Raw genomic sequence first — 8,746 nt, 5'->3', positions numbered from 1 at the left:
TGGGCAACGGAGCAAGATTCAGGGGGGGAGTTGGGGAGAAGGAAGGAAGGGAGGAAATAGAAATAGAAATGCAAGTAAAGAATTTCCATTTGAAAATTGCCTTTTGTCTGCTGAACATGAGACTGCTTGGAGACTGGGCAACATGGATCTCTGTAAGTTGTACAAAGCACTTAGCAATGCTCAAACCTCTCCATCTTTTCAGAGCCCGCTCAATCACTTCTTCAGAAAGGCTTACTGAGTCCTCTGCACTGAACAGGTGTCCTGTCTCCAGGAGAGCCCTGGGCTGGCTCCTAATACAGCTGTTAGGACCCTGGACTGCACCATCTTTCACATCACTGCCTGGCCCTCTAGAATCTCAGCTTCTTAAATCAAGAAATCGTGTCTTGTTCATGTCTGAATTCCCCAAGCGAACACAGTGAGTGGGTGCTTGACAGATCTTTGTCGGTAATGAGCAAAAAAGGGATCCTGTGCCCAGCACTGTGAAATCAATGCACAGAAGATGCAATCAAACCAAGAGAGGTGCACAGACGCTGGCCACACACGCTGACATTTGTTTCCAGATATTCCAGTCCCCCTGACTTCCACCAATCCATTCATTCACTCCACACGCATTTTTGATGGGATGGAGGCAGGGCCATACAGGTCGTGTAAGTCACAGATAGGGTGGGTTTGTATAATGAGTATAAAAAACTTCCAGCAGAAGATGATAAAGTATATCAAGAAAGGGCTCTCTTCAAGATCACTCCACTGCACTCCAGCCTGGGTAACAGAGGGAGTTTCCATCAAAAAAAAAAAAAAAAAAAAAAAAGCATGGATGGGGGCAAGGGAGCTCTTTTTTTCTAATTAGCACAGGATTGCCTTTTCAGCTAGGGGTTCTGCTGCAATCACCTCCCAGACCCTATTCTAGGGCCCAGGGATAGAAACAGAATAAAAAACATATTCCTTGTCTTTCTCGGGCTTGTGTTATTGAGGAGAGAGAAATAAACAATTTCAAAATAAACAATGTCATACAGTGCTAAGTGCTATAAATAAAATCAAACAGAATAGCGAAAGAGAGAGTAGCTAGACTGGAGGGAAAAGCTGCTTCAGAATGAGTTGTCGAGGAAGCCTCTTTGCAATCAGAAAGGTGAGAAGGATTTAGTCAGGCAAATATCAGGGGTAAATTATTCTCGGAGGAAAGTGAGCCCAAGCAAAGGCCCTGGGGCAGAGATAAAGAGATAAAGGGGTCAGGATGTCTGTAGCAATAGTGGCCAAGGGAGGGAGAGGTATGAGACAAAGGAGGTGAGCCCTGTTGCCATGGTGAGGGCATGAGGATTTATTCTAAGTTCCAGATACCTGGAGTTAAAGTCCCCTGAACTGGACAATAACTACGAGTCTTCATATCCCAATGCTACAGTCTTTAAGCCCCTGTTATAAGAGCTCAGAGGCTTCAGAGATGACAGGAAACACCAGAACGCTATGGTGGAGCATATCTAGGTGCCTTCTCCCAACTCAGACCCTTTGACTGTAAAAAGACACAGGTTTCAAGGCTGAGATCCACAAAACTCTAGCAAATACTGCACAGACACCAATCAATGATAGCACGTGCTGCCTGTCACCCTGGAGCACCAGGCAGGGTACCAGAGCACCCTTGCTGCGCCAGCCTCTGATTGTTGGTTATAGGGCGGTCTGAGGTAGTCCCAAAAGCTGGGATGTCCAAGGTAGCTGGGGTCAGTCAGGAGGCTCAGGGCAGTGGCAGGGAAGTATTTTCCCTCCCTGGTAGAGCCACAGCAGGGTATCAAGGCTGAATATCAGTGGCGAGAAGGACCATGACACAGCACCAAGATGTGGGGAACAAATTTTGTTGGAGCTGAATCCAGAAAAACAATCTTCTAAGCCACTCTCCTGCCCCTCATTTAATCATTGTGCTTTTGGGTGCACTTAGACTACTCTGAAACATTCAGAACTCTGTCAAAATAAAAGAAATACCTCTTTCCTCAGCACCTCTCCCACTTGGGCATCAGTCTTGGCTTCCTCTCTACTTGCTTTCACTTGCTCCTTGTGGCAGAGATGGCCCCCAGCAGATCCTTCCCTTTGGGTTCCCTTGCTGTCAGGTGGAGGCTAGGGAGTGAGATTCTGGCCAATAGAATGTGGGCAGAAGTGATGTGAACCACAGATCTGAGCCTTGGGAACATCCCACAGGATGAGCTCTTCCTCCAGCTGCTGCAGTGGTCTTGGAAGCCCCGTGTGTTCTACAAGTGTAGCTACAGATGGAGAAGGCCCATATGCTAGCTAGTCTCCAAAGATGGCGTATTAGGCCATTCTTGCATTGCTATAAAGAAATATCTGAGACCAGGTAATTTATAAAGAAAGAGGTTGAATTGGCTCATGGTTCTGCAGGCTTTACAAGAAGCATGGTGCTGGCATCTGCTTGGCTCCCAGGGAGGCCTCAGGAAGCTTACAGTCATGAGCAGGCACATCACGTGGCCAAAGCAGGAGCAAGCAAGAGAGAGTCCGTGGGAGGGATCTACCCCATGGTCCAAACAACTCCCACCAGGCCCCAACTCCAGCACTGGAGATTGCAATTTAACATGAAATCTGGGTAGGGATAAATATCTAAATTATATCAGAGGGACTTCCCTGGAACCTCCTGGTTTCCACGTCCCCTTCCATGCTGCTTCTGGGGTGGCCCCCTGGGAAGCCAAGACGGCAGTGGCTCTGATGCAGCATGGGGGCTGAGGCTCAGCCATGAGGGGGTTCACAGCTGCCACTTTGGTCTTTTGGAAACGTTGCTCATGAGAGTCTCCCCATTGGGCCCTAGTCACCATGCTGTAAGAAATGAAAGTCATGCGGAGAGGCCACATGGAGGTTTTCTGGTCTAGAGCACAACTGAGCTCCCAGAAAACAGCCAGCATCAATGGCTGGCCATGTGAGCCAGCTGGCATGGACATTCCAGACCAGTCTGTCCTTCTGTCACCTTAGCTACAGGGAAGGCCCATGACCCCAGAAGTGCCTGTCATTATTCTGAATTCTCTGGACTCAGCGGTCCACCGAGGTATGGAAGCATGTCTCACAAGGGTCCGATGGAGTTCTGGCCTGGGTTGATGTGTAGATGCTGGAGAGAGAAGCTGGGTTTCTTTCTGCTGGGGTGGCTCTGCTGGGATGTGGTGGGCCTTGGGTTTCCAGGTGGTCATTTTCCTTATTTGCAGTAGAATGAATGAGGCCCATATTGAGAATAGAGCAAATTAGAGGGAGAGAATGAGAAAGAAGTAGGGAGAGAGGAAGGAGGAGGAAAGGAAGGAAAAAGAAGAACAAGGGAAGGAGGAGAGGAAAGAAAAAGATCAGGAAAATGAGAAGGAGGAGAGGAAGAGGAGAGAGAGAGAAAAAATGACTTCTTTGAATCTCTAAATTCAGGCATACCATGGTCTCTGCAATTACAAAAGTCAGTAAGTCACCCTTTAGCTGAAACATGTCTAAGTGGAGTTTCAGTTGTTACAACTGACAAAGCCCTGACTAGCACAAGGAATAAACAATGTTCAGCAGTGGCATGAGAACAAGGGACGACCTGTTTGATGGGCAGCACAGGAAAGGGCTGTCCAGAAAAGATGACACTTGGGCAAGAGGGCAAAGTGGAATTCACCAGCATGCAGGGTGGAAATACGACCCTAACAGAGGGAAGAGCACAGGCAAAGCCTCAGAGGCAGGAAGTGTTACATGTGAAAGGATACGTTTTTAGAACACTAAACATTCTCCCTGTTATCCAAACAACTGAGTGTCTCATCATTTTTTGGCCAGGTGTGGTGGCTCACGCCTTTAATCCCAGCACTTTGGGGGACGAGGTGGGCAGATCACCTAACAGGAGTTCGAGACCAGCCTGGCCAACATGGCGAAACCTCATCTCTACTAAAAATACAAAATTTAGCTGGGTGTTGTGGCAGACACCTGTAATTCCAGATTCTCGGGAGGGTGAAGAATCACTTGAACCTGGGAAGCAGAGGTTGCAGTGAACTGAGATTGCGTCACTGCACTCCAGCCTGGGAGACGAGATAGAGCAAGACTCTATCAAAAAAAAAAAAAAAAAAGACTGGGTTTCTCATCAGTTTTGGAAACTGAGTTTTTTCTGTATCAAGACCTTATGATGCAAAATATAATATAATATGCAGCTAGGTCTCCACAGCCTTCAGTCTTTCCCAGGGAGAGCTCCATGAGCTGCTTGTCTGCTGGGGATGGTGGTTTTGAGTAAGTAGTGGGTGTCCTTTCTTATCCAGGCTCTTTCCCACAAAGAGTTGGGCAGAGTTAAAAACTGCTGGAAACCAAGATCTCTCTCTGACATTGACTTGTCAGAGCTCAGCCTCATCAGCATAGGCTCTAATCAGCTAAGCAGCTAATAAACTCCTGCCTCATTTCATCCAGCCAGAGCCCTGATCTCAGGGGATGATAGAGAGGAAATGATCCTTTCACATGCCTGGCTCCTGCAAAATTGTACTAAGAGGATTTTCCTCGAACATTTCAGCACAGAGCGAGTTTTCCTAATCCAGTTAGCAAATATTCTTCTAGTTAAACTCACTGGCCCTCCTTTTTCTGAAGATGTATTTTAAATTGGATTTGCTTCACTGAGACAAATGGAAAACTTGATAAGAAAAGGGGAGGGATTTTGCTGCACCCGCTGCTGGTATCGAAACAGTCAACTCTGTATGACAGCAATAAAAGCTCTGTTCCGTGGCTGCAGGATACATGCTGAGCTCCCAGCCACCAGCCCTGCCAATATGCTCAGCTTGGCACAGGGCAGGGAGCAGGGTGGGGAGGAGGGAATGGGGAGGGGCAAGTGGAAAGGCCCAAGTGATGAGCCAGCCACATCACCTCAAGCACAGGCCCCCTGATGGTGGCCCTAGAGCCTCCTCTTGAAACCCAAAGCTCAGTCCCTCTCCCCAGTTCAGGAGCGAGGAGGTTTCTGGCGGGTTAAAATGGGTAACTCAGGAGCTTGGCAGCTTTGAAAGGCAGCACTGTGTAGACAGAGGGAGAAGCATAGTCTTACAAAACAGTCCTGGGTTCAAATCCTCCTCTGACTTACCAGCTCTGGAACCTGAAGCAAGTGATGTAACCTCTCTAAGCTTCAGTAGCCTCATCTTTAAAACGGCACCCCTAATCCTTACTATGAAGAGATATCATGGGGAAATAAGATGCTGTACTTAGGAAAGGGCAAGTGCCTGTATTGGTCAAGTTTTTTTACAGCAATGCTGCATAACACACAGCCCCATGGTCTCAGCAGCTTAAAACAAGTGTTTACTTCTTGCTAATAATTTGCAGTCAGCTGGGAAGTCTTGCCTCGGACTGGGGTCCAGGCTCTGTTTGCTTCTGTGTGTCTCATTCACAGGCCAATGGTTCCTTGGAGCTTGCTCTTCTCATAGTGCAGGGGTGGGGGTCAATGGGGTCACCCGACATCACATTCAGTTAGAGCCTCCGGTCAGACCAAGCGTGCACTAACTCTGCTCATGCGTCTCTAGCCAAAGCTGGTCATGTGCACAGCAAGAAATCTGCTCTGTCCACAGGGAGGTCGCAGGAATGTGGAAAGGCCAGGAAGGATTGTGAGCCAATAATACATCTTGACAGTCCACAATAGATGGAAGCTATTATATATTCATTATCTCAAACTGGCTCCACCAGCCAACCCCTTGTATCCATCCCCAGTGCCACCTCCTAATTCAGGTCCTTGATGCTTTTTGCTTGCACGGCTGCCAGAGCCTTTGGGTAGGTCTCTCTGTGTTGATGTCTTCACCCCCACTCCTATCTCCTCCATCCAACACTCTACCACCAAGGCAATCTTCCTAAAACACAACCACAGTGATCTTCATATTCCCTATGATTCCCTGCAACCCACATTATTTATCATTAATCCAATTAATAAAAATAAATGCATTAATTCCCAGCTCCTCAGTGTGTCCCTTCACAGTCTGCTTGTCCAGCCTCATCTCTTGCCTCACCAGCTTTCCCCAGCAGACCCCTCTCCCACCCATCCCAGTGCTGTCCTCTTCTCCCAGCCTAGTTCTTTCAGGCCCTGTGCCTTTGCACTTGCCCCTGTCTGAAATGTCCTTCCCACTTCTTCCTAAGGGGGTGAGTGCCCACTCACCTCTCACACCCCACACCAATGCACACTAGGATCTCCCCAAGACTCCAGGGTAGTAGCCACCACCTGTATTTCTGCAGCACACTGCATCTGCCTCTAGCACAGCTTGACAACCCACTGAAGTGGATAATATGTTCACTCGGTGCTGACTTGCCTTTCTTCCCCGGCTGCAAACCACCCAAGTTAAAGTCAGCCTCTTGGAGTCAGCCTTACTGGGGTGAACCCATTGATATGTATTGCATAAATGAACATATCGTGGCAGCAGTGATGAGGGATCTCCAGCTCTCCGTGTACTCTCTATGCTTCCCAGACTCTTTGGCAGTTGCGTTGGGTACTGACTGAGTTCTGGAAGACAGGAATGTGAGCAGAGTGCTGCAGCTCTCTTTGTCAGGAGCACCTAAGAATTGGCATGACTCTACACCCTCTCTCCTTCTGCAATGACCTCATGTCAAGATGGCAGACCTGCAGAGATGAATGTGCCTGGATACCTGAGTCACCAGGTGGAGAAAACTCCTATTGTCCTGCATCAGACTCCACATATGACACCCTCCTTTTTCTGCACTGTCACCGAGGTTAGGGATTATTACTCACTGCAGCCTAGCCTAGCATTAAGTAGCTTGACTAATACAAGTTTGAATAAATGTTGCTCCATTTCCCATGGCTTCTGACTGAATGCTGTGCAATATCTACAAACCATCCAGATTGTGGTTTATAAATACCACCCTTCACTAAAAGGACCCAGAGCTCCTTGGAGAAGTGGCTGATGCTAAGGCTGGGGTAGGGAAGTACAAGGTGAGCCCAGAGTGCTGTGTGGTGCCAGAAAGCAAGGAAGCATTCAAAGAATGGCAGAGACATGTCAAAGGACACATTAATCAACTGGAAAGGGCTTCCACTGGCCAGATCTGGGATGATGTGAGCATCCAAATGAATAATGACAATGGTAGGTTATAGTCTATTGAATAAAATGAGAACCCATAGCTATAGAAAGAAAAAAAAAGGAAGGAAGAAAGGAAAGGAGAGAGGGAGGGAGGGAAGAAGGAAGGAGTCTTTCTTACAGTAGAATGCCAATGAATAAATATAGAGGGAATAATAGAAAACTCCATTTGCAACCATAGTCATAATAGTTTATTGAAGGAAGAATCATCACTGAGTGAAAATTTAAAAAGGTAAAGTATATTTTCATGGTCTCATAGCACTTCCACTCATATGGTTTATTAATTACAAAGAGAAAAAGTGTTAACAGTAGAGAAACCTGGCAGGTCCTCCCTTAATGAACAGAACAAAGTTAACGTCATCAGGAATACGACAAATGGGTGCCAAGTGTCTCTTGATGTGACACACTGAGAACACAGCATCGCTTCTGTAGCATTCTTTTCCCCGAAGGAAACATCAGACAAACACAGATGGAGGGACCTTCAAGGACTGACCTGAACTCTTCATTGGTGTCAACCCCATGATAGACAAAAAGAGGTGGAGGAATTGTTGCAGATTAAAGGAGACTAAAAAGGCATGACAGCTGGATCAGGGGAAAGGTGCCTTGAGGGGCGTTATTGAGACTGTTGACAAAATTTTAATGTGAACTATTAGACAATTATCAAGGACTAGACGATTGTATGGCATCAACCTCAAATTTCCCGCACTTGAGCACTAGACTCTTCTTGTTCAAAGGGAGTATGTTCTGAAATGTTTAAGGGAGAGGAGAAGGATCCCTGCAACTGAATTTCAAATGGTTCAGGGAAAGATAATAGAGCAGAATAGACTACATAGATGGAGAAAGTAAATGTGGCAAATAACAATTGGTGACATGTGGGTGAAGGGCATGAAAGTTCTTTGCCTTACAATTAATTCTTCTGTTAAGTCTGAAATTATTTGAAAATAAGAGAAATGTTTTCAGCTGTGACTAACAGAAAGCCTGACTACTTGTGGCTTTTGCAATCCAGACATTTAGTTATCTAACGTAACAGGAATTAAGAGGAAGAAGGCAGGGGCTTGCAAAGGCTCCGTGATGTAGCTGAGCCTTTACAAGATTCCCTTTATCTTTGCAAGATTCCTTTTATCTTTTTGTCCAAAGGCACCACCTTCCTGAATATTACTGCTTTATACCCTTGGAGCCTTATGGTCACAGGATGGCTGTTATAGCTCCAGCCATCATCACCAAGTTCAGACTCCAGGAGCAAGACAGAGGAAGCTATGTCAAGGGAGCTTTTCTTGATGTGCCTCTTGCCTTTAACCAATGAAGAAAATCTTCTTAGAAGGATCCAGCAGACTTCTCCTTATGTCTCATTATCCAGAAGTGGACCACAGGACAGTCCCTACTGTAAACTCTCTCAAGTATCAGTGAGGAACAAAAGGAACAAAAGCCCCCAGCCTGGCTTAAACCAACCATGAGTCATAATCTGACACTGGACACTTTGTTTCCCAAGCAAAATCAGAATTTTCTCTTAGCAAGCAAAGGAACTACTCATGGGTGAGAAATTAACAGTGTGGGCCATAATTCATATTTGCTGCCTAGCATCTCCTCAGGCTGATGCCAAACGTGGGGTTATAGAGATGAAGATGCAGCTTCTATCCTTGAAAGCTCACAGTCAATGCTTTCAGGGCAATCCCAGTAACCTCCTCATCACAATTATCCATCCAGACCAT

Source organism: Macaca mulatta, chromosome 5 (genome assembly GCF_049350105.2).
Source record: "Macaca mulatta isolate MMU2019108-1 chromosome 5, T2T-MMU8v2.0, whole genome shotgun sequence".
Classification (NCBI taxonomy): Eukaryota; Metazoa; Chordata; class Mammalia; order Primates; family Cercopithecidae; genus Macaca; species Macaca mulatta.
Note: the sequence above shows the minus strand (reverse complement) of the source record.